Source organism: Zootoca vivipara, chromosome 7, assembly GCF_963506605.1.
Source record: "Zootoca vivipara chromosome 7, rZooViv1.1, whole genome shotgun sequence".
Classification (NCBI taxonomy): domain Eukaryota; kingdom Metazoa; phylum Chordata; class Lepidosauria; order Squamata; family Lacertidae; genus Zootoca; species Zootoca vivipara.
Window position 1 is genome coordinate 87,259,301 of NC_083282.1, and position 26,824 is coordinate 87,286,124.

Here is a 26,824-nt window from a genome sequence, read left to right on the forward strand (position 1 = left end):
GAAGAAAAACTAGGGAAATGAAGGGATTATCACATTGCTATATTGTTACTGCTTTTTTCTTCCTTCCTTTCTTTTTAAAAAAGAGTAGTAGTAGACGATATTTAAACAGAAATGATGCAATGTATCTGAGCAAGACAAAACCAATCTCCTGCCTTAGCTGACTTGTGGAATGAGGGTGCCTGCTTTGCATAATAATAATAATAATAATAATAATAATAATAATAATAATAATACCACTGATTTGGAGATTGTGGAGAAAACAGGGAAGCTTACTTCTCAGCTGCTTTTTTTAAAAATGAACCGTGGAGGTTGTGAGGGTGGGGTTGCAAAGCCCCATCAATACAATTAAGTATTCCAAAGTGCTTAGTTTGCCACTTGCTAAGTTTACTTAAACCCTCTTTAAAGGGTTCATTAGAAGACTGTGAGAAATGGTAAAATTCATTAACATTAAGGCAGCCGTTCTGCATTTGCCTGTAAATTGGTATTGATCTGCATGGCTCAGGCTGGTGGCAGGGAGGGAGGAGGGAGGGAGGGAGGGAGAGAGAGAGAGAGAGAGGAGGTTGTAGCCGTCAGATGGAGCAGGTGAGTGGGCAAGCGAAGCACACCATTACAGCAATGCTGAACGAGCATTATGCACCCAGTGTGACCTCCTGCTTTGCTGGATGTCTAAATCCTGCTCATAATAGTCTCCTATTCAGTGCACTCGTCATTCTCAGTGGTGCTACTCGGACCTCATTGTTAAGGGGGCTTTAAAGCTCAGAGTGGCTGTGAGGTAACCAGTGAGGAGAGAAAAAAGAGAGAGAGAGAGAGAGAGAGAGAGAGAGAGAGAGAGAGAGAGAGAGAGAGAGAGAAGACCGCCTGATGCAAAGAGGAGGGAGAGGCAAGGTTTCACACACATGGAGAAACACACATGCACACACACACACACACACACACACACACACACACACACACACACCCTCCGAGGAACAGCTCTTCGGACTTCCATTCTGGCCTACACTCAACAGCTCTGTCCACCCATCCACCTTGGGCTTCTCCAGTTCTCTGTCTCATTTTCGCCTGTCCTCAGGTCTATTTCGGGCATCCTCTAATGTCACAAAGTTCAACCAGAAGATACTTTACAGGGGAAAAAACTCTTCTCCACTGCCCCCTCCACACCAAAATAGAGAGGGGGGAACTCCAAGGAGGGGGGGGACCCCAAGCCCCCTTCCTTTTGTGGGTTTCCTATCCTTCAGGCCGAGACTCCTTTACAGTGACCTACAGAAAGGGGGAAAATTATATCAGTGGACGCCTGAGGTAAGAAATAAACTCCCTCCTTTTTCTTATGTTTTTTTTGCGTTGGCTAAATGGGGGGGGGATCTATCCTGTATTTGAGTGTGTGAGCTTTTTTCCTTCTTTCCTTCTGATGAACTGTCTTACACCTGCTGTATGGAATGTGTTGATTTGTTACGTATATAAAGTGGACTGTTTGGTTTTTTTATCTGTGGGTGTGCTGAACATTTTTGTTTAAAAGTGTGTTGTGGGGCGGGGGAGGAGGGAGTTAGCACTGACTGTATTTATATATAATATGCTGACAGGGAAGGAAGAAATATGTTTTACTTGAGTGCGTGTGCAAAGAAATTAAACCTTTTCTTCACTCCCTTATAATGTGCGTTGGGAATATTTATGATAGCTGAAAGTTTCTAGACTATGGTTTTAAAAGGAAAAAATCCTTCTTGAGGTGTGGGTTTGCAAATCTGTGCTGGCTTTTGGATTAACACAAACAACTGTTTATAATTGCATATTGCTTTTTTTAAAAAAAGAAATAAATTATGCCACTGTGGGGAATTTGATTGTTGCGAAATTTGCTTGAACCCCTCCCCCTTTTGCACACCGTATTCTCCTGTCCTGTTCTTGTGGGGGGAGGTGGGGTAGAAGGTGCCTCTACAGAGGTCTCTGTGGATGGTCAGAGATGAGTCAGAGGCAAGGTAGGTGGATGTCTCTGTTTGTGCAAGCTGGCAGCTGGTGGGATGGGATGGGAAGGCGAGGCGAGGCAAGGCGGAGAAGCCTGCTCTTTTTCAGACCTCCTTGCGCTGTGGATTCTACCTGGCGAGCCTCTTAGATGCCCATCCCGAAAACTACCTGCTTGAGAGACATACTTCTTTATATGCCCATATGAACCTCGCAAACTATGGAATGTAAAGAAGTATGTATTTCAGGTACGGACCTTCGCAATGGCACTAATGTGGGTGTGTGGGTGCGTGGATATCTTAAAAGAGAGAGAAAGGTTTGCTCTCTTTCTTTCTTTCTTTCTTTTTTAATTTAATGCCTGACATGGCAGACTGACTGGGGAGTCAATTGATGGTCGTGTTCCAGCGCGTGTATTGTTCTGTCACTTTGCCTGTGTCAGCAGGTGGAAGTGTTCATCAGGAGGACATTAAATATTCAATATGCTGACTGCGGTATGGGCTTTGAAAGGCAACGGCAGAGGAAAGCTCGCTGTCCACTTCTGTGGCTCTCGCTCTCTTTTCCAAGAAGAAGAAGAAGAAGAAGAAGAAGAAGAAGAGGAAAAAGAAGCAGGGTTAGGGGGCCTCCTTCCTTGCCTGCTTGCAAGGCTCCCTTTCCACATAGAAGACGGACCTCGAAATCCCATAGGGAAGAAAACACACCCCAAATCTATATATTTCTGTGCGGATGTGTGCATGCGTCTTGCGTGATAGAGGCATATTGAGCAAAGGGAAGGCTTTGGAAACGCGAATGGCATTTTTTGAGCGAACCGGAGTTCGGAAACTTCCGCCTTTGCTGGGTTTAAAAGTTATTTCTGTTTCAACCTGTAAAAAGCAGATTCATACTGACCTCTTCTGCTTTAGAATGTAGGATATTGAGTAGGTGCATGATTACACACATGCCTCATATTTTAAGAGGGTGTGGGCAAACGTGTGGTTCAGGCAGGTTTTTCCATCTATTCCATTGGTATTTTTTTTGGGGGGGTTGGGCATTTAAAAAAGATACAGTCAGGGGTCAACGGTGCTTTGAAGCTTTATTTGTCGCCACGACACATTTTGCAATTTATTTATTTTTTTAAAGGAAAAGTGTCAAAAGGGCTGAATGCTTCTTGCTGGGCATTTCATACTATGACTCCCTTGTCTGTTTAATTGTCCGCCACAGCCAAAAAAGGACCCCTGTCATATGCAATAAAATTCCTAAAATCCTCGAAGAATTGAAGAATTGTGAATTGAATCACATTAAGTCTTCCTTAACTTATTTCACTGGTGGCACCATACTGTGTTCTCAAGTGGAATGCCTGCAGGTCTGACGTCAAGTTATTCTTAGTTTGCCAAGATGCTGCATGCCACACAGCCATCTGACAAGCTATGAGAGTCCTGATGTCTTGATTCCTCCCTCCCACCCACCCACCCCGCCGGCCGCCCCATTTCTGAGATGCTGATCAAGCAGCAGACAGATGCTGTCTTTGGAAACCTTAGCTTTGTGTGTTGTTTGGTGCTGCTAGAAGAGAAAAGCAGGATTTTGAAGGGCATCCTCTCCTCTCCCCACGCTCCCCAAATCCTTACCCAGATCTACTCAATGGAAGTCCCATTGTCACTTGTTACATGCTTATGTGGAAGGGGATTTAAGTGGCAAGCAGAAGCTCGATGACAAGTGACTGTTGGTGCTGAAATTTAGATAAATGTTTCCCCAAATACACCAGAGTGGGTTTTATATTGTAGTTCATTCAACAAATATTGTGAAAAGGCTTCTTTCTTTCTTTCTAAAATCCCTCTCAATCTTTTGCAAATTCTGTATCGATAATGTGACTGCAGAAATAGGGAGGCTGGTATCTCTAACGGCTGCCAATCAGATTTTGTTTAATGCACTGATTTGGATGAGAACATGGATTTGGGCCAGAGCCAAAGCTCGAGCTACTGCAGAGATCTAGAAAGTACATTTCTTTCTTTCTTTTCTTTTCTTTTGATAAAAAAAAGTTTTAATGTGCTGGCAGTGGACCAGGAAAGGCAAATGGCCTTGCTGATCCTGGCATCATGTGCCCTTTGCTCTTTAGGAGAATTCCACTCATGCCAGCCTCTCTGGAGCCTACAACAGGTGGAAGAGGGAGCAGTAATCTGGGTTAAAGCTAGGCTGCCAAAAGGGGTGACCTTTGGCTTGAATAGCAAGTTCTCACTCTAAGTTTAGGGAGCTAAATTGGCAAAAGGTTGTGGAAGCTGCAGGAGAGGGGCAGAGATGAGAGAGCTGACTCATAGTCTTCCACTCTCTTTCACTCTCCTAGCAGCTTCAGGAGGGTCTAAGGTGAATTGCATGTGGCCAAGCCACCATCTCTCTCTCTCTCTCTCTCTCTCTCTCTCTCTCTCTCTCTCTCTCTCTCTCTTGGAGAGGCGTGGGCCATCTATCATAAAGTGGGAGGGCATAAGCCCTCCTCTTTTGAAATCTAGGGACTGTGGTTGGCCACAGTGGATTGCCTCATTTTAAAAGACACAAAATGACCCCATTTTCTAAACAAATCAAACCACCCCTTTCTTGAGCAAGCTGGGCCCTCTTGACTAGATACGCCGATTACTGCCTTGCCATTGACCCACTCTGGAGAAAATTAAGCACCTTATTAATAGGGCTTACACTCTGAGCTATGCTCAGGGGCAGCCACTCCTGTTTTGCCGCCTGAGGCAATAAAAGGAAGTTGTTGTACATGATGCGCACCGCCTGCCTGCCAGTGTGGTGTAGTGGTTAAAAGCGGTAGACTTGTAATCTGGGGAGCCAGGTTCACGTCTCCACTCCTCCACATGCAGCTGCTGGGTGACCTTGGGCTAGTCACACTTCTTTGAAGTCTCTCAGCCCCACTCACCTCACAGAGTGTCTGTTGTGGAAGGGAAGGGAAAGGAGAATGTTAGCCGCTTTGAGACTCCTTCGGGTAGTGATAAAGCGGGATATCAAATCCAAACTCCTCCTCCTCCTCCTCTTCTTCTTCTTCTTCTTCTTCTTCTTCTTCTTCTTCTTCTTCTTCTTCTTCTTCTTCTTCTTCTATCTTGAGGCCCTGGCCTGAAGCTTCCAGGTTCAGGGGAGATCACAGCAGAACCCCTTGAGACTGCACAAAGGCCTCCACAAGATCACACAGGGCTCATGCAAGATATCACTGGAAGCCACCGCTGCTTCTTCTCTTCATTTCTCCAGTGGCGGCAGTGGGAGCCCCTTGGATTCTGCCACCTGAGGTGGCTGCCTCAGTCTGCCTTGTGGACGAGGCAGCCCTGGCTACACTTGACATGGAAATAGGAACTTCTGATTTTAGGACAGGGCAACCAGCGGTTCGAATCCCCGCGACGGGGTGAGCTCCCGTTGCTCGGTCCCAGCTCCTGCCAACCTAGCAGTTCAAAAGCACGTCAAAGTGCAAGTAGATAAATAGGTACCGCTCCAGCGGGATGGTAAACGGCATTTCCGTGTGCTGCTCTGGTTCGCCAGAAGCGGCTTTGTCATGCTGGCCACATGACCTGGAAGCTGTATGCCAGCTCCCTCAGCCAATAACGTGAGATGAGTGCCTCAACCCCAGAGTCGGTCACGACTGGACCTAATGGTCAGGGGTCCCTTTACCTTTACCTTTATGGTGGATGCAAAACACCAGCCTGGCACAGTGCCCCCCCCCTGAACTTTGGGTTGTACCTATTTTAGCGTTAAGTATTGTGTTCAGTCAGTGGAAATATTTCTGGAACTTTCCCCACCTTCTTTCCCCAACCATCCTCTCCCCACTTGCCCCTTGAATCAGGCATAGGCAAACTTGGCCCTCCAGAGGTTTTGGGACTACAATTTCCATGATCCCTAGCTAACTGGACCAGTGGTCAGGGATGATGGGAATTGTAGTCCCAAAACATCTGGAGGGCTGAGTTTGCCTATGCCTGCCCTCGGTTTTCCTCCAACCGTCTGGAACAGATTTGGGATGGGCTAGAACATGCATGAGGAAAGGAGATGGAGGAAGTTTCACAGAACAGAAATCATTGGACTGATGGGATAGTCACCCTTTTTCTCTGTCTTTCTCTCTCTCTCTCATACACACACACAAATGCATGTAGATCAGCACAGGCCTTAATTTTGAAGAAGACTTACTTCAAATAAAAGAAAGCACAGATCCAAATAATTTAACTGCTCTTAAGACCCCCCCCCCGAAAGTCCTCAACTTTATCCGAATTGCGCCTATAATGTGGAAGTAAGGTCCAATAATTTCAGTGAGTTTTCTCACATTTCAGGGCGATAAAAGACCCCTAGTCCCTGCTTAGCATTAACATTTTATGGGATGATGTGGTGTTTAAAATTAAAGCATTAGTGTTTTGGAATTAGCCTTGGCAGAGCAGTAAAATGATATTTCCTAGGCTTAAGTTTGCAGCTTTCCCTAGGCTATAAATCACCGACATTTGTCTGGGCACACTAAATTTAAAAGAGGGACAAACACTGTCACTGTCTCAAATATAAAACGAGATTCATCCCTCTGGGCCACACCTTGCTTTTGGGTGTGTGTGTGTGTGGTCTGCCTGTTGTTCCAAAAGATATAGGTGCAAAATGTTTGAAAAGGAGGAAAACTGCAGAGCTCTGGACTTCTGTTGTGTAGAGTGCTGAAAGATGTCCATTATGTTCTTCATGAACTGCAATCATTCTGGAATAAGGGACAATCCTTTCAGAGGGACCTCTCTATGTACCCTAGCTGATGGTCACGTTTTCCTTTTAACGTGGGTTTCACTGACATTTTCATTTCACTTTTTTAAAAAAATAGGATGGCTCGATTTCCAGGGCTGATTTACTTGAGCGAAATGCATCTTCAATGCCATTTTGATTTACTTTTAATTCTCTCCCCTCTGAATTAATATGCTTGTTAATCAAAGGGAATCACATTAGGAAGCGAGTAACTAAACCATGCAGATTTAAATGTGTATGTAAATATGTTGGCAGCTGCAAATTTGGGGGGCTTGCCTTGTTTAGGTGTTTTAACAACTCTGGTGCAACTGGGTTAAAGAGGATGGAGGAAGGAAGCCTGAAAGGTGTAATTAGATAGAAAACATTTTTAACAGAAGCCTGCGCGTAGTGGGGGGTTTTAATTTAGTTTTCTGGCCCTCTAATTATGAGCTTTTTTTGTTTTTAAGGGATGCATTAGGATGAAATTGAAAAAAGAAATACAGGGTAATTTTAAAACAAATGTTCAGAATGGATTGAACCGAAGTGAAGTTTTATCATTGTCTTTAATGGTCCATTTGGGGGATTCACATTTCTTTTTATGACTTCCGTTGTAGCTCTGCTGATTTAACCTCACTGGATTCCCTCCCCCCTTTTGCTGTTCAAAATGCAGCTGATTCCCAAACTCCTTCCCCTGTGAAATAATTATGAGAGGAGCCACTCAGGAAAAAAATAACGGAATAAAACAAACAGGCAAAAGACAGGCACCTAGTCCTGCTCACTTTATCATGAGCACCATTCCTGAAGATCTTTGGCGCAGCTCACCCGCGCGAGGCAAGTCATTCCATCAGGACAAGTTGAGAAATCCGAGAGCTGTCATCCAAACAGCTAAGCGAGGATTTTGTTTTAAGAGGCAGTTGTGGGAAACAGTAGCTCTGAGGATTGTAAAAAGCCGTAAATCCAGTGAACCAAATTAGTTACATTTTCTTACTCTATGCCCCACAAAATCCAGACTTTATAATAAAAAATAAAATCCATAAATGAACATTTTACATGTAAGGGTTTTGGGTGGGGGGTTGGGTGGGTGGAGAGCAGGAGAAGTCCTTGAATATAGAGTGGCTATTTTGCCAACACAAACTGGAGAGGAAAAGAAAAGAATAGAAAAGGCTGGCTTTTCGGTGCAACTTTTTGAATGGTTTTGTTTGCTTAAGCTGACACAATATGTGTGCAGACGTTTTTATTTCTTCTTAGCCCTTGGGAATCAGGTGACCAGATAAATACACTTCCACACCCTGTTTCTAAATAAATAATAATAATAAAGAAGATGGCAGCTTGCAATTGAAGTTTAATAGTGCGTTCATCAAGAGCAATAAAGCATTTTATTGCACAAGTATCTCTGCATGCGCTGGCCCGTTTTTTGGGTTTTTTTAATAATAAAAAAACCAAGCCTAAGAAAGGAGTGCATCAGCAGTCTTACTTAAAACTGTCGACCCAATGTGAAAAATGTTGCATTGAGGACTAAACTGCTATTAAGCATGATTAGATTGACCTGCAGGACAGATATTTTAGCTGCTGCAGCATAAGTCGATCATAGTGAGCATCGCTTGGATTGCATGTGCCCGTACACAGACACACAATAAATTAATTTTATAATGAAAGGAGCTTGGAATGTTTAGGTCTTTGAGGACTGGGGGATCTGTGTCTTTCTTCGAAGGGGGGAAGGATAGTGTTGTTTTCTTTGGAAATGAGTTGTCCGGGTTTTTTTTGGGGGGGGGGGTTGTAGGGATGTATTAATTGCTGCCACTTTAGCACAAATGGAAAATATGGGACTCAGACCAACCAATCGAAAAGGAGGGGGGGGGGAGAATTGTGCTGACTCAGGGTTTGGGCTCTCGTGCACGTTTGATTGCAGAATAGATCAGCACTGCAGTGCAGTCAGTCTCTCTGCTCTGGAGTCCCAACTTAACTGGGCAGAGCTTCCCTCGTGTTGAGACAGGTTGAGGAAGAGGAAGGCCGCACGAAAGGACAGGACTCCACCCACCCGCCAGAAATGTGTTGGTTCATATCCTTCCACCGAGCTAGCAGAGACTGTGGCTTTGAGGCAAGCCATTCATATGTTGGGAGGGCGGGGAATGGCATGGCTTTAAAGGACATGATCTTATCACGTGGCGTATTTAAATCTTTTCAAGAAGACCAAACGATTGCTTGCGGTTTCCCTGCGTCAATCCCCATTTCCTCTGCCGTGATACCGCCGAACTTTGCTTTTCAAACCGGTTAAGCTGCAACATTCAGGCAGAAACTGGTATGGCAGCAAACTAGTTCCATTAGTGTTTTCTTGTCTAAATAGAATTTAGTCAAAATTTCATTTCAAACTGGAAACATGTACCAGCTTTATAGGGCAGTGTGCAGGTTGCTTTTTATGTAATTAAAAAAAGCCCCCAAAGTCTAAAAACGATATTTAAAAATGTGTGCAATGAAATAAAAAGGATACATATTATTAGTGTACAAAGGTGACCTCAAAGTCTGCCATTTGCCTGATGTCACTGGCTTCCTATCATACCTTGATTCTAAATGTGTGACTAGATTCTGTGGGTTTCATTTCTCAGTAAGCATGTTGAGGAAAGGAGGGTTAGTTTCTCCCCTTGCGAAATGGATGGTGGTGGTGCGTAAATTAAACTAAAACCTTGATTCTATTACAAATTTATACGCGGTGCTTTCTAACTTTGGTTATCTGCACTAGGAGTCTGTTTGGCAAGTACATGCTGACAATGTTCAGTAGTGGTAGATCTCCAGTTGCGCACTGATAAATGACTGCACTGTGAATTCGACGCACACAAAAAAGTTGGACGGTGGAATTTGGAATGATAAGGCTAAACATTAGTTCACACTGATTTGCTGAAGTACTTTAAAGTACCTGCAGCTCAAAATTTACTAGCGTGCAGGTATGCTTGGGGAATTCAGTTTCTGTGAAACCACCTGATTTGCAGCTTTGGGGTTAAAGTGTAGACGGGAACGTTATTTATCTTTCAGCTTCTGCACCTGTCCAAATTGCGCAGTACAGGCCTTGGCTGAAGATGTGTAATTTAGAATAAGATATTTTGGGGAATGTGTAAACTGAGATTAACTGCCTATTTAAATATGTATTTTGCGATAAAATGCATATTTAAATATTATTTCTTGTGTATGTTTTTTTATTGCATATTAATGTGGGAATCAGATGGAATGAGCTTATCGGCAAACACGTGTGAAACTGAGACAGACCAGAAACAAACTGATCATTCCATCTTGGATTCTGTAGTCATCTTTGTAATAACTAAGTTTCAAAAAGATCTGCATTGTGGCATGGGATAACCATTTTAGCCAATCACGTAGCAGAATCCTCTGCCGGATCCCTTTTTCTCCCTGTCTTCCCTCTCTGTCTCCTCCTGCCTTTCTGCTTTCCTTTCATTCCCTATTTCAAGAGCTTACATTCTTCCTTATCTTCTTCCTTCCTTCTTCCTTCCTCTCCATTTTTTGCCTCCACCAGCTTCTCCTTTTCTCCCGCTTCTAGAAGAGGAACAAAAAAATATATGTATCAATGGGACTCCTTCGCTGACTGTGTGTGTTAGCTTCTTTGCTGACCTGCGGATTCCCAGGCTCTAAATGAAAATGTTATGGGAAATGCTCGTTTGGCTGCTGGAAATGTCAGCTACGTGTCTCATCCAGCCCTGCCCCCTCCCCTCTCTTTAACATCTAGTTAGGGAAGAAAGTCCTCCCTGTGTTGGGTGCTTCCTCCTGCTATTGACTGAAAGCAGGGGAATGTACTACATGTGCTCATACGATGCATTTCCAAATTCAGTGGTATAGAGGAAGAGGGCACCCCGCCATTTTGAGCAGCAAATGCCTTTCTACCACACGTGAGAGCAGAAGAAGGGCAGAGGCCCGTCTAGTCCAGCATCTCACAGTAGCCAACCATATGCCTCTGGAAACTGGATACGAGAGCAATATCACTCTCCTACTCTGTTGGATAGTCATTGGACGTGCTGTCTCGAATCTTAGAGATAGCATGGTGCCGTCCCAACTAATAACCACTGGAAGATTTGTCTTCCTTGAATTAGGCAAGTCCCCTTTCAAAGCCAAATGTGATTTGAGCGTTTTCAGCGGTGGCACCGGGTTGGAGGGGGGAAGTCTCCCCTAAAATCTGTGGTTGTATCAAATGCTGCTCCAACCCACTGAAAACAAGGAAGATGACTAACTTAAAAAAAGAGAAAAGGTAAAGGACCCCTGACAGTTAAATCCAGTCACAGGCGACTCTGGGGGTTGCGGCGCTCATCTCGCTTTACAGGCCGAGGGGGCCGGCGTTTGTCCACAGTTTTTCTGGGTCATGTGGCCAGCATGACTAACCCGCTTCTGGCGCAACGGAACACCGAAACCAGAGCAGTGCACGGAAACGCCGTTTACCTTCCCGCACTGGCATGCTTTCGAACTGCTAGGTTGACAGGAGCTGGGACCGAGCAACGGGAGCTCACCCCGTCGTGGGGATTTGAACTGCCGACCTTCTGATCAGGAAGCCCAAGAGGCTCAGTGGTTTAGACCGCGGCGCCACCCGCGTTCCGATGACTAACTTAGGTCATGTAGTCAAACTTGGTTGTAGTCAACCGCTGGTGACCAATTTATAACCTGGGTGGCAAGTGGTTTCATTTGGCTGAGCGTTTCAGGAGAAATGTAGGAAGCTTCCTTGTACTCAGTCAGATCATTGGGCCATTTATCCCAGCCCTGTGTGCTCTTATTGGCAGTAGTTCTCCAGGGTCTCAGATAGAATTCTTCAACATCACCAGCTAATTGGAGATGTTAGGCACTGAAACTGAGATGTTCTGGAGGAAAAGCTAATTCCCGGCCCCTTAACCATGATCCTTGCCCTTAGCAGTACCTTGTGAGAGCTATGCTATGATATTTGTTTAATTGTGATCATGTGTTCAATCATTATTAAGCTTTTTCGTGAGCTGCCTCACATGTCTTTGGTAGGAAGGTGAGGGGCATCAACATCTAAAATAAATAATGGGATGATGGTGTAGATTCTCATCTGGTTATTTGGTAATATTATGGTGTAGGGATAGCATACTAGAAGCACCAGTTCTGGTGAGAGAAAAATGACAACCAGCTATTTCTAGGAAGACAGTAACAAATTATCTTATCACGATTTAATTCTGTTTGCGTGTGAGTTTTAGTTATGTTGTTATGTTGTTTAATAGCTCTGGATTGTCAAACTTTTCCTGGGACTAAGATCAAAGGGCAGATTAGAAATGGGGTAAATATGAAATAACAGGCTGTATCCAACAGTGGCTTTGTCCAAACAGAAAGTGCCTTTACTTGGGCAAGGTAGGGCACCCAATTTTGGTGATTCCCCCTTACTCAAAGCAGCCCTCCATGTCATATCCCATAGTTCCCCAGTCACTAGGATCAGCTTTATTTGTGAGGGGGTTGCAGAAGGCTGCAGTGGGTGGAGGTGGAATGGGTGAAAACCAGATGTCTAGTGTTTCCCACTAGTACAATACCATCACTGGATGTAACCTCGTGCCCCAGATCTGTTTGCATTGATAATTTGTCATGGGTTCCTCCGCAGTGTTTGAAAGTACTGCATGATCACACAGGCTGCCTGACTAAGTCATTGTACCTGGCTGTGCGAGCCATACAAAATTTGCAGTAAATTTTCGATGCAAGCATTAGCTCTGAGGATAGGACTGCTAGGCACAGACTGAGCCCAGGACATCACAGTGAGACTGCTTCAGACTTGATTACTCAGCTCTGGACAACTTGCAACTGAGCATTTTGAGCCAGTTCTATTGAATTCTGTTGAAAAGCATCATGCTTGAGGTGACATGGGGGGATATGAAAGTGATCCGGAATATTTGATCTGTGCTAATCAGGTGGTGTACAGTTGTGTGTGGACAGGGCTTAAATGTGAGCAAAACCCAGAGAATATATATGTGGCATGCTACTGGCAGTGCAACAGGCAGATTTTGTATGTATGGAATTATAATTACATTATAATGATATAAGATGGTTATATGACATCTCCCATCACATGTTAAGTTTGCAACCTTGTGATGTTGGCCAGTGCTCACTGGAAAGCGAGCCTTTGCAATAATGTTGAAACAGGTGTAAGGTGGACTTGACTTTGAGAAGCTTAAGATCTCACACTCAGATCTGGCCATTCTGACATTACAAAGACTTGTATCGCCAGTATTTTCTCCATTTTTTTGCTATGCGCCTTATAAAAACAGAGGCAGGGAAAAGTAATACAGAAAACTGACTCTCGAAACATACCGGTATACGATGGTAGTCTAGGGTGAGGGCAAGGAACCTTCTTCACAAAAGGAGAGAAAAACCAGAACGGGTTGGCAAACTTTAGCAAAGCGGGCAGATTATCCATGCGGTGAGAAGAACTGACTCTCTCGTAGTTGCATCAGTCAGCAGGATGCAGTTTGGCTACATGCACAATCTCTTTTTGCTCGCTTGTACATAGTACAATAACCCTCCTTTTCACCTCTGAAAGCCAGGCTAATGGCATAATGTGAGATTTTGCTATATACGATGCATAGCCTGATTGTATGTTCCAGACAGATACAGATGCATCAAAATCCATATCTTATTTTTATCTGGCCTTAGATCTCACAATTTCTTCCTTTCAGCAGCAAGCTTTTAGCGCATTATTGCAAGCTCCCTTTAACCAAATCCAGGCTTTTAGTCCGCATATCTTTATTTGCACCTGCTTAACAGAGGCACTCTCTGGAAAGTTGTTAGATATATGTACAAATATAGCATGTGAGGACCCCTCTTTCCTTCAAAATGGGAATGAAGTGGGTTGACAAGCAGTATTTAAACAAGAGGGGAAACATTACTTTCAAACCAATTGAGTACCGGGGAGGGATTTATTTTATTTTATTTGCAATTTCTTTTTTTAGCTAGACCAACCCTTTATAGAAAATAGTGATTTGAGAGAAGGGAATCTATCTGTTTGTCTGTCTATCTCTCTATCTGTATTGTCAAGGCAACTGACACCCTGAACAGATGTTAGGTTTTTTAATAAACCTGGGTGTTGGATTTGCAAGTGTCTCTGTATGCCCAGATATGGCCTGTATTTGACAGAGCGTCTCACCCTATCTAAAAAAGCCCAGAGAGACCCTCAGATGAGTCCAAAGGGGAGTATGGAACAGCTGATATAAATAGTCTTCATTCTCAGCTGCCCTTCTGGTGAAACTGTATTCAGGAGGCATCCGGGCAATCAAGTAGGGCAAGGCTCCCTCTTGATAACCGAGTGTCGAAGTGCAATGTGATCAGTGACCAAACAGCTGTGGGGACGGGAGCCACTCCTGCCAAGGCCTTACATAGGCAGATCGGCAGAGGCATTTCAGGGACTGAGGAATCCGGTGAGCTAACAGCGACCGAGAATAAAGTTCATTTCCAAAAAGGACAGGACACCAGAGCCCGATTGTGAAAGTCACACGTTCTCAGTTGAAGCCTTGGGATGACCGACCGTTCTTTTTTTAACTTCTTCGGCGGAGATGTTAAAAGTTAGAGGTTCATTCTTTGGAAAGAGCTTAAGTCCAAGCAAAAGTTAAGCAGGGAAAAGGGAGGTGTGTGTGTAGGGGGGGAGCCCTGCAGAAGTGACGTCAGCAAAGGAAGGTGTGCAGACCCTGCTTCAGAGATAATCCTCTGCTTGCTCCATAGTAGTTGCAGTGGGACCCACGCAGGGGGGAGACATTTAATTCAGTTCACATTTGAATGTGAACTAACCCAGTTTGCACTTCCCGAAACAACTGAAACGCTAGCCATCCTCTGAAATTTGCACTTGTCTGAATTTTGCAGCGCAGTTCTCCGGACAAGTAACTTGTGTACAAAAATGCATGTAAGCAGGTAAAGTGTGCAAAGAAATGAGTCTATCCATGAAAATAAAATGCAAGCATGTATTATATTAATGAAAATTGCTTTGCAAAAACGTGCATAGGCAAAAGTGCATGCAAAAATTATGTATATAGTGGTACCTCGGTTTAAGTACTTAATTGGTTCCGGGGTGCCATTCACTCCCTGAAAAGTACTTAAATGAAGGGGCGATAGCCGATAGAGTGCTTCTGCGCATGCGCAGATCACACAGATCGCTTCCGTGCATGTGCGCACTGCGGAACCCGAAAGTAAACACTTCCGGGTCCGCGGAGTACTTAAACCAAAAGTACTCAAACTGCAGCAGACTTAAATCGAGGTATGACTGTATTAGGAGAAAATAGCACTAACATGCTGATGAATCTTCATGAGGGCATACACACACACACACACACACACACACACACACACACACACCACAAACTGATGTGGAAATGTGGACAACTGAATTTAAAGTTGGAAAACTGAGAGAAGCCAAAATTGACAGATTTCCCCATCCCTGGCACCTTATCATGAGAAGGATGTGGGACTGGGCTGACCAGCCCTATGTTCAGAGGCAGCGTCCCACTGACTGCCAGTTCATAGGGCTTTGCTTAGGATGAGAGAAGTATCATGAGAGGCTTTGAAGGGTGCAAAAGGGCTAGTGAAATTTCCCAGGGGGAGGAAGGAGATTCTGCCACAGCTGTAAGCAAGAATCTGCCTTCCATGAAATCAGACAAATGGTCCATGTAGACCAGTATTGTCTACACCAGGCACCCTCAAACTCGGCCCTCCAGATATTTTGGGACTACAACTCCCATCATCCTAGCTAACAGGACCAGTGGTCAGGGATGATGGGAATTGTAGTCCCAAAACATCTGGAGGGCCAAGTTTGGGGATACCTGGTCTACACTGATTACTGGCAGTGGCTCCCTAGGAAATTCCCAGTCTGACCTGGAGATAATGGGGATTGAACCTGGGACCTTCTGTATGAAAAGCAGATGCTCCGCCACTGAGCTACAGCCCTTCCTCCAAACAAAGCAGCCTAAACAGGACATGGCTCTTAGTGAAGATGTCAAGGAGAGCTGTCACTGAAGGAAGGTAGCCCCATGGCTGATTTACGCGACTGACATTTCCTATGGATTTCTCGCCGTGTTCTCGGGCTGCTCTCCTAAATGCTGCAAAACAAGTACAGACGCTGTCTCACTCCAGCCACTCCTTCCACTCACTTTCTGAAGCTTTTTCAGGACACAGTGTATTTTATGGTAACATGACCATACGTGGGATAATTTACAAGACCAGGTCAAGCTATCAAAATCTGCTGGAGAAGTCAATCAATGTTGACTGCACTGCGTCCAAAACACTTTCATAAATCAACTCTGGTTCCTGTTCTCATGAAACTGGCTGTCTTGATGTTAGATCTGTGCTGGGTAACCTTTTGAAAAGGCTGGTTTGTTTGGGAGGCGTTCTCTGTATTAAGATCACTGCCACTGGGGATAAAATGCATGCTATACACGGAGGAGGACTTGGGTTAAATTTGCGGCATCCCCAGATTTTAGCTAGCAGGAAAGATTCTGTAGGAAAGGTATCTGGCTGGTGTTTTGACGAACCACTGCTGCACTGAATAGCCAGAAATATTTTAGACCGTCCTATGACATAATGCGGTATATGGCAGCTCCTTATTTGATTACTACATTGCATTTTCCGTATTTGAGCCCGGCTGTCATTTCCACCTGAACCAGTATGGCAGAACAACTGTCAACACTATCATAGTGTCCCTGCAAAGCTGCCTTTGTGTCATAGGGAAACATGGAACATTGCACAGTTCTTTGAATATTGACCATTGATAGTAAAGTGCAACATGGTTTACTGCACCAGCTATAATAATAATAATAATAATAATAATAATAATAATAATAATAATAATAATAAGTAATTTATACCCCACCCATCTGCCTGGGTTTCCCCAGCCCCTCTGGGCAGCTTCCAACAAAATATTAAAATACAATCGTGCGTCAAACATTAAAAGCTTCCCTAAAAAGGGCTGCCTTCAGATGTCTTCTAACAGTCGGGTAGTTACTTTTCTCTTTGACATCTAGTGGGAGGCGGGTGCCACTACCAAGAAGGTCCTTTGCCTGGTTCCCTGTAACTTGGCTTCTCGCAGCGAGGAAACTGCCAGAAGGCCCTCGGCGCTGGACCTGTGTCCGGGCGGATACTCCTTCAGGTATACTGGACCGAAGCCATTTAGGGCTTTAAAGGTCAGCACCAACACTTTGAGTTGTGCCCAGAAACGTACTGGGAGCCAATGTAGGTCTTTCAAGACCGGTGTTATGTGGTCTCGGCAGCCGCTCCCAGTCACTAGTCTAGCTGCCGCATTCTGGATTAGTTGTAGTTTCCGGGTCACCTTCAAAGGTAGCCCCACATACAGTAGAGCGCATTGCAGTGGTCCAAGCAGGAGATGAGTAGAGCATGCACCACTAAACCCTTTTGCCTCTGGGTGGATGCAGACAAGGAGCAAGTTTGTGCTGTAGTGGAACAAAAACACTATATTGTGCCAGTTGTGTCTGTTTTGATTCGCAAGGTGAGCTGTCAATGCTATGTGGCCCTTCTGGATGTAGCAGCCCTGCCACTCACCAGGAATGGGGCAGGGCAAAGGTGGGGGAAGCACTGGGGGAGCAGTGGTGGGCACTTAGGTGTGTGCACTTACACCTGCCGCTACCTGGGTGGCTCCCTCCACCCTCAACACTGCCCTGCCCCACTGCCTACTCCATCCTGGTCTCAATGAGCGGCAGCACCGCCGCAGCCAGGAGAGCACCACAATGGTGGTATCCTGCCGTCCTATGTAGAATCTCAGCTTGTTCTGTGTACTTGGGTGGAGCTGGAAGTAGAACCTCTAGTCTGCTGGGTTAAAGATAGTGGAGGACTGTGTCTGGTCTATGTGAAATTGTAGGCAACTACACCCAGTGGTAAAACACATGCTTTTTATGCAGAAGGCTTTTGCATCAGAAAGACTGGGCCACTGCCTGTCATTCTGCTGAGCTCGATGGGTCAGTAGTCTGACTCAAGATAAAGCCGTTTCCTATGTTCCTATTAGAGCCTGAATGAATTTGCAGGACATGGTGACTTGATGAAAGGCAGGAGGATCATGGGAAGGGTGGATCTAATATGAAACTAATGAAGCTTTAGCTCCAGGCATAGCTGCCAAGTTATCCCTTTTTTACAGGGATTTTCCCTTATGCTGAATAGGCTTCCTCGCGAGAAAAGGGAAAACTTGGCAGCTATGGCTCCAGGGGCTCTAATTCCAGAGGCCCAGAAGTGACTTCAGTCCACATTGCTTAAAATTTTGGGGTCTAGTAGACCCAGTTAGAGTCAAACAACTCAAATTGATTTACTTTTTGCTGTTTATAGATCAACAGTCCCAAAGGTTGAGAGCCAGTAGCATGGATGTTGTAAAGATGTGGTGATCTGACCCCATTGAAGAAGATAACAGCGGTTACCCAGACCTCATTGATGGTTGTGAAGGGCCCCCCCATGACAGTTCAAGCTCCAGGGCCCCCCAAATGTAGGTCCTCCACTGGTTATAGAGCTGCCCTTCTTACTCTGGCATCACCGCCACTTACCTGGGTGGTGTTTTCAGAGAGCGCAATGTAGGGGCATGGTCAAGACTGTATGGGCATACTGGTGGGAGTGCCAGACTGCCTGCCCCTTCCCATCCAAGTAAGTGGTAGCAATGCCAGTGTCTAGGAAGAGCAGATCTGCAGCTCTGCCTCACTGCACTGGTCACTCCTGTCCAAATTGCAGATCTCTATGCTGATACTCCAAAGCCCAGAGATCGCCGCTTTTCCAATCGAATGCCTGAGCTCTAAGTCCTGAATGCCTTTCCAAACATTCGAGATGTCAGAATATGAGGTGAACACCATGTGCATTTGGGCGACCAGACCTGAGCAACCGCTGCTGAACACCAGCTGTTTCCAAGACGGTGTGTTTTGGTAGCATGCTAACTGTGCCGACTTTCCAACTCCCATTCCATTTCCTACAGGGAATAGAAGGGTGGACGTTGCCCTGTAGGGCACAGGAACCCTTCTATCACTATCGCAGAAACCTGGTCACACAAAATGGACAGAAACTCATCTGCAGTGGCAGGCAATTTGTGGAGGGAGGAGAGGAGCCAAAGGAAGCTTCAATGAAGGTCAGAATGAGGAAAGAGGGAGATGCAGTATAAATAGAAAGGATCAGAACAGGGGACTAGGAACAAAACGTTTCCACATGGAATGCTCCTGTTCAGGGTTCTAGCTAGCCACACCCTTTCCCAGAATACTCCATTTCATTCCCACTCTCTCCCAGTTTTCTGCTCCTCTAACAGCCAGCATTCTATGGCCTCTGAGTATGCCTGGTCCTCTTTGTATCTGTGAGTTCTCCTCTGACTTAGGACTTTCCTCCCTTAAGCTTTTAGGATATTTTTCTATAGACTATCTGGTTGGGTTTCCCTAAGGCTGCTGCTACCTCCTTCTTGTGTGCTGTTTGGGCTGCACAAGGATCCATGCTGTATGTAAACTTTTTAGTCATAGATGTTAGGACTTAAACCTGAGAACTTCTATGGCTCAGATGACCACGAGCAAGCCGCAGTAAGAGGAGGAGGTAGGAAGCTCCCACTTCAGAACAGATTACAGTTCCTTTTTACATACAAGCTCAGGAAACGGTGGTTTATTCGAAACAAAGTAAGTTAACATACCAACATAAGAAATGTTGCAGTGAAGGAGGAGAGGTAGTCTCTGAGCTCAAGGTTTGCCTTGGCTTGTGCAAAAACATCTAATTTGTGGCATTGATGATCAGCTAAACTGGTTCCTAGCATTCTAGGTATGGTCTCTCTCCCCAAATCAGGATAACCAATAAAAGCATATTGGAGAATTCAGACCCCAAAGAAAATGTGAAAATAGAGCACAGTTTAGTCAGAGCAAAGATTTCTGCTTGTACAACACCATTCTCTCCCCCTTCCCCTGTATGACCCCCAAATCTGTTATAGGGGTTCCCCCAACTCTCTGGAGAAGATTTGGGGAGGGTGCATGGCAGTTGCAGAGGAAGAAGCGGGGGTGGAAGTCCTGTTGCACAAATGTAAATCCTTGCTTTGTTGGGAAGTATTAGTTGAATACCACCCACAGTTTTGTATATTCCTTGCTGAAAAAATGTCTGTTGTTGTTTAGTCGTTTAGTCGTGTCCGACTCTTCGTGACCCCATGGACCAGAGCACGCCAGGCACTCCTGTCTTGCACTGCCTCCCGCAGTTTGGTCAAACTCATGTTCGTAGCTTCGAGAACACTGTCCAACCATCTTGTCCTCTGTCGTCCCCTTCTCCTAGTGCCCTCAATCTTTCCCAACATCAGGGTCTTTTCCAAGGATTCTTCTCTTCTCATGAGGTGGCCAAAGTATTGGAGCCTCAGCTTCACGATCTGTCCTTCCAGGGAGCACTCAGGGCTGATTTCCTTAAGAATGGATAGGTTTGATCTTCTTGCAGTCCATGGGACTCTCAAGAGTCTCCTCCAGCACCATAATTCAAAAGCATCAATTCTTCGGCGATCAGCCTTCTTTGTGGTCCAGCCACAAAGAAAAAATGTCTAACTACTAATTATTGAATGGGCAGGAGTATGGGGGCAGGTTTTTGCACATATCCTTTTAATGAAAACTCGCATCTTCTTAATTAATTTAAAGGCAGAAGATACGCTCCTTCCTGCGATTATGATTCTTGCAAAGTTGTGACCTCAGATACATTTTATTCAACCACACTGCCTTTTTAACTAGGGCAGGTGCTTTCTTGGAAGTAATAAGACTGAAACGTCCATTTGGCCGTTTTTGCAAAGAGCAGCAAAGCCATCGTCTAGGCTGCTCCTGATTTCATGCTCTGCATTCCTCTGGACTGTTTGAAATGGGAATTTATTCCTCGGGAAGGCCCCCATCAATTTGCTTTGCTCTTTTGTTGACACGTTTATTAAAAAGCTGAGCATCTTGGTATTAAGGTTTTATCGGCGTTGAAGAATAATAAGCCTTTTGAACAGATTCAGAAGTTATGGGTTGGGTCTTAGCTCTTCTTGTTGTGTAGCTTGGCTGAGTCAGCACTGAAAAGTCATCTCTGATTTCCCCCTCTCTCTCTGTTCCAGACATTTGTCCTTAAGCAAAACAGATAATAATGAAGTCAAAAGCAAAATTTTCTTTGATTTGCATGGGCCTTGCTGGGCTGGTATAGAGCTAAAGCATCAAATCACAGTGCAGTGGATTTCTGTTTGCACACAATCTCCAGTGGAATTAATGGAGATTGCATGTTGCATTTTGATTGGCATACAGAGAGGGAGACCTGACCCAAGCGCCTTTGCCCTCTGAGAAAATGGAGCAAAGCTCAGTGGCTTTGGCTGCAGAAACTTCTGGGTTCGGTCCCCGGCATCAGCTGTTTTCAAGGACCTTTTCTTGTAACCTTAACAGGACAGCGTTCCATGGTAGTCTCTCTCAGAGTAGACCCATGGAAGCTAATAGACAAGATTTACTTAGGTCAATTAATTTCAACGGGTGGAATTTGACATCACGCTGAAGCCATTGTTTATGTCATTTATTTATCTTTCTATATACCGCCCTTTCCCCACAGATCTCAGAGCGGTTCGCAACATGAAAATACAAGATAAAAACAGAAGCGCTTTTAGAGGCTTTTTATTTATGCTTTCCATCTGTGAGTGTAGCAGCTGTTTCACGTCGCGCGAAAGATTTTTCTGCTGGTGCAACATGTCTTAGGATCAGGCTGTTAGTCAGCATGGTTAAGCGCATGCCTCTTTCTATTATGGGCCAAAATATTTTGTTATTCGTTTTAATAATTAACCAAAAGATGGGATTAAAGATTCATCAGGTGGCAAATCACCGCTTCTTAAAAGTCATTCTGGACATTTACATTTAAAGCCGTTTACATTTAAAAACTATAGATAATTGCTGTAGAGTACCCAGTCTTTCTCAGGTGGCGCTGTGGTTATACCACTGAGCCTAGGGCTTGCTGATCAGAAGGTCGGCGGTTCGAATCCCTGTGACGGGGTGAGCTCCCGTTGCTTGGTCCCAGCTCCTGCCAACCTAGCAGTTCGAAAGCATGTCAAAAATGCAAGTAGATAAATAGGAACCGCTACAGCAGGAAGGTAAACGGCGTTTCCATGTGCTGCTCTGGTTTGCCAGAAGCGGCTTTGTCATGCTGGCCACATGACCTGGAAGCTATACGCCGGCTCCCTCGGCTAATAATGTGAGATGAGCGCGCAACCCCAGAGTCGGTCACGACTGGACCTAATGGTCAGGGGTCCCTTTACCTTTACCTTTACTCTGCACTTGAGAAAGGTCTCCAGAAACAATTAACAATTGTCACAATTTTGTGTTTGTGTGTGTGACACAGAGAGAGAGAAAGAAAGAGAGAGAGAGCGCTTCTGAAATGAGTCTCCAGATTGGGATGAGAGGTAGCTGAATTAATTGGGTGACTGCTCAGAGTTAACTTGTTGTGATTATAATTGTTGTTGTGTCAACAGTGTAACGAGGAACAGAAGCAAAAAGACAGGTCTCTGCCCCCATGGAGGTTACAGTATATATTTCAGTAAGGGGAAAACAACAGCGAGACAGAGAGAGAAGGGACAGACAGTTTGCAGTGAGGGAACCAATGATGAATATGAGCAAATGTCTATTTTTTTGCTTCAGTTGAGTAGGGATTAAACCATAGAGGGTTTTTTTTAAAAAAAAAGTAAGAATGGCTTTTGAACATAGAAATGGGCTAATCTGTCAATTTCATAATCTTGTGTTTCTCATTTTTTCCATTCTAAAGTTCAGTTCCTGACATTTCTGCATCAGTCTGCATTTTTTTAATATATAAAAAGGGAGACTCACCAGCATTTTAGTACACATTTATCCTAGCATTGCATTTCTGAATGCAATTCTGCCTGCTTTTACACATTTTTTGCAAGCACTTCTCCCTCAGGAGAATGCAAACATTGTGTATGCTCCCCCCCCCCAATAGCTGCATTTTTATGCATGCTTTCGAGATGCACATTCCTGAGTTGGGGAAACTGCAGTGCCAAATTTGGGAAAGCAAAAGATGACAAGGGACAGCTGCATTTCAGTTTGCACATTGGCTTAGGAAGAATGAATTGGGTCTATTGGCATCAAAATGCGAACTGTACTGAATTTCTGCCCCATTCCTGTTTGACTGAGCAGAGCAAAAAAGTACTGTACTTCGAATGTGTTCTAACTATAAGGGGCAACAGGAAAGAATAAGCAGAACAGATTCCTAGAACAGGAGACCTTGGGCAAGTGAAGGCAGTGAAGAAGGAAGCCCATGGCTTAAGGGCAGAAAAAGATATTGTGCAGTCTGAAGCGTCAAGCTGGTTGCTCGAAGCTGCGTCCTGAATCTTTCCCCTACAACAAAGTAATTTTGGAGATTTCTTGAAGCGATGAACTCCCTGTTGCATGCTCAAGTTAGGGAAAGCATTGCATGGAATTCCAGCTACAGTTTTTCTCAGGGCAGTGGCCAATATGGTTCTCTGGCTCTGTGGCAGAAGGGTTTGCTAGCCCCTTTAGATGGCAGTCCACCGAGACCTTTTCCCCACCCCTTTCTAAGCCCTGTTGGACTTGGGGGAAGCTGGGCAGGAACAAAGTCATGAATTTCCATCCAAAGTACATAAGGAAAAGTACATTTATCCTCAGATAAATACTTCTTATCTATATACCGGCAGCACATTTTTTTGGTGCTCAGGGGGCTTTGAATGAAGGGGAGTTATTGTGTTAGGGGGGCTAGTGTTTATTTTGGTTATGTATTTTGTGGTTTTATATTTTGATTTTATTCTGTGAGCCGCCCTGAGACCTCAGGGTATATGGCGTATAATAATAATAATAATAATAATAATAATAATAATAATAATAATAGGAAGCACCTCGAAGAGCATTATTACCCAAGGCTTTCAGATAGGTCTGTCTCCTCCACTTTAGGTTCATTCATGGTTTAAGTTACATCTGCTCTTGCAGGACTTTGGAGCACAGCATAAGTGACTTTGTTTCTTCAAGTGTATTGCATGGCTGACTGAGGTGTTACGGTTATATTTTAATTCTGTTTTAATCCATATAAATGTTTTTAAATCTAATATAGACTTAAAAACATTTCAGTGCATTTCCAAGCCAAGGAGTGCATTGCAAAATACAGTGAAGTGTGAAATCTGAAGAATAATTGCAGTCCAATTCTGTTAGTTGAGAGGGTGTGGGTCAGTTCGGTTTGCATGGGAATTTGCAAAGAATGACTTGCTGAAACATCCTTCTTCACAACTTTCTTTCTTTCTTTCTTTCTTTCTTTCTTTCTTTCTCTCTCTCTCTCTCTCTCTCTCTCTCTCTCTCTCTCTCTCTCTCTCTCTCTCTCTCTCTCTCTCTCCTCCATGCCTCCACCCCTCACTTGTAAAAGCCAAGGTACAATAAAAGCAAAGGAGCTGTTCACTGCCACTACAGTTTCTGCATTTGATAAAGCAAACAATTAAAGGGGTTTCAAACATCTGCTGACTGCATAATCCCATCCAGGGCAGTGTACTCAGCATTTTTAAACAGCGACTGATACCAGATACTGCTCTATTCGACAAAACAGCAGCAGCCCCGTTAAAATCAATAGAAAATTAGATGCTATGAAAATGCAATATGTGTCCAATTAGTTATAATTGGAGCAAATGTTGATGTAGATAAAGTTCCGGAGTAAGATGTATTTGCCCGAAATGCTCTCCGCTTAGCTTATGCATGGCTTTGCAATGACAGCTCAGCTCCTGGGCCCTGATGGATCCTATCACATAAATGATGGCCCATCAGATGCACACATGTTAAGCGTTATCTAATTGTGTAGGTGCGCAGGGCCTTTAAAATAGCTTTGGTGTGCTTCTGTACCTTTTGAAAAATGGTTCCCCATCACGCTGAGAACTCCCGGTTGGACGTGACAAATTATGCCTGCGACTTGCGGTTATAAATTCACAGGTTATGCACCCATTCACCCTGATCCAGAGCTCCGTGTGTTCTGGTGAGTCATAAACCTAAAAATGGACAATCATGCAGACCCGATCCATTGAATTAGTGGGAAAGCACTTGTGATCAAAGGAGCTCTGTGTATACCATGAAGCCCCCAAGCACACAATAAATCACTCAGTCATTGCATGTATGTTTCGGAGGTATTAAGCAGCATGTATTAAATCGAATCATAGAGATGTAGACTTGGAAGGGACCCTAAGTCTCATTTATTTCAACTCCCTGCAGTGCAGGAATCACAGCTAAAGACACCCTGACTTACGGTTATCCAAATTCTGCTTAAACAGAGAAGGAGAGTCTACCACTTTTCGCCATAGTCCGTTCCACTGTCAAACTGCTCTTATACTTGCACTCGTGCAAGGATTAGCACTGATGCAATGGGATCCCCCCCTACTTTCCCACATTTACCCCATGCCACCACCAAATGTGCTCTGGAGGATTGGAGATTGGAGCCCCCTGAACAGATTTAGGAGGTGCGTAGAGGGAGGAGAGAGGGAGATTGTTCCATTGTGCTGGGAGAAGTCTCTGCAATGATGGAATGACCTGCTTTACACAACATTGAATACAAGCTATTTATCCCAGGACAAATCTGTTCTGTTCTGGAAGTGGGCAGTTTGTTCAACAGAGAGTGCCATGCTTCCAAACCTTAATCATCAGGAAAGTCAGAAGCTTAATATTATTCTGGTTATTTAGATTGTTAGTTGGTGTTTTTTTTAAAAAAAAAAAAGCAAGCAGACAGAAAACCTGGATGCTTATCTTCCTATTCATGGGATCAGAAAAAGATGCAGCTGCTAGATTTTTTAAAAATAATCATTTTTACCTGGGAACATTTTTTTTTTAAAAAAAGAAATAACCTCACCAAGATTTTCCCATTAACAACAACAAAAAGTGATCTATCTAATTTACTGTTTTTTCTTGCTAGCTGTGTTGGATTCCAAGTTTCTTATAACAAGTCGCATGCTATATCTACAAATGATGCAATACTATGAACCCAATGGCTAGCACTTTAGTGTGAATTTCTCTCAATATTCACATTTTGGCAAAGCAATTTCCCTTTACATAATGCAGTTTGTATGCTATTTTCATTAATATATACACATTTCTATGCACACTTTATATCCTAGTATATGCATCTGTTGTACCTATTGCATGGCTGGGGAATGGCACTGCAAGATTTGTAAGTGTGAATTTTGAAGAATGTGTGTGTTTCAGGTTGCAAAGTGCTTTGGAAAGTGCTGTTTTTAAAAAATTATTATTATTCATTCTATTATTTATCACAGCTTTTCATATACCAGTTAATCACTGAAGTTTCTAAGAGGTGTAGGGGGGTGGGGCTCACCTTTAAATGCGAACTGCCTCAGATTTCTTCCCTATCCCAAGCTGGCATGCCTATCACCACACCTGCCCCATAGATTTTAATTTACGTGGAAATAACACTTGGAGAGGGCTGCAATGGGGCTTAAGTGTGGCATGCAGCCGTTTCTGCAGCATCTTACTGCGCTGCCATTGCAATCTGGCTGAATAATCTGCATTGCATTCACAGTTCTGTTGGCGAATTGTCTCTTTGGACAAGGGAGAGATAAGAGATTGGCTGGGTTATCAAAGACTCTTTCATCTGTGGCAGGGCTCCTTCAGATTTAGCAGCATCAAACACCACATTAACTTGGAGAAAACTTCTAAAAGCTAATTACTAAAGGAACGTGCGCTTCATTAAGATAAAGCTGTAAAAAAGAATCAATATTTAGCATTGTTGTTTTGATTGGATTCCCCCAATGATAAACTGCGAACGGGTTTGATCCAAAAAGGGGTGTGTGTGTGATCTCTTTATCCACATGACGGGATATCAGAACTGCCTCAAATGTCTGTGCTTCAAATGAATAGTAGCTTGAAGGTCAGCAGTTTTGTTCCTTCACAACTCCCCCCCCCCCACAAAAAGAGCTTCCAGGTACTGTATGGGAGGTAGGTTCCCTTTTCTTTTCTTTTCTTCAGAGAGAAAGACATCAGGTTGGCGGTTCAATGTTCTTTAATTCTACTGCATGCTGGGAATCTTCTGCTTCATTAGCGATATTGACATGTTGTGATTTGCGATGACAATTTGTGATCCTTTGGCTTGAAGACAAAAAAGGGGGGGGAAGGGAAAGAGAGTGCAAGATAACAGCACCGGGATCCTAATGTAAGTGCAAAGCAGAAATGAATCTCCTCGTCTGCCGGTCCTGGTTTCATGAGAG

General features: G+C 44.2%; 1 long non-coding RNA gene across 1 annotated transcript in view; it reads left to right on the forward strand.

The window, feature by feature from the left end:
* Positions 1–938: 938 nt before the first annotated feature.
* Positions 939–26,824, forward strand: part of LOC118088186 (uncharacterized) — an 88,569-nt gene continuing 62,683 nt past the window's right edge. Inside the window, exon 1 of the long non-coding RNA XR_004692953.2 lies at positions 939–1,296. This is a non-coding gene — a long non-coding RNA (uncharacterized LOC118088186). The remainder of the gene's footprint in view (positions 1,297–26,824) is intronic.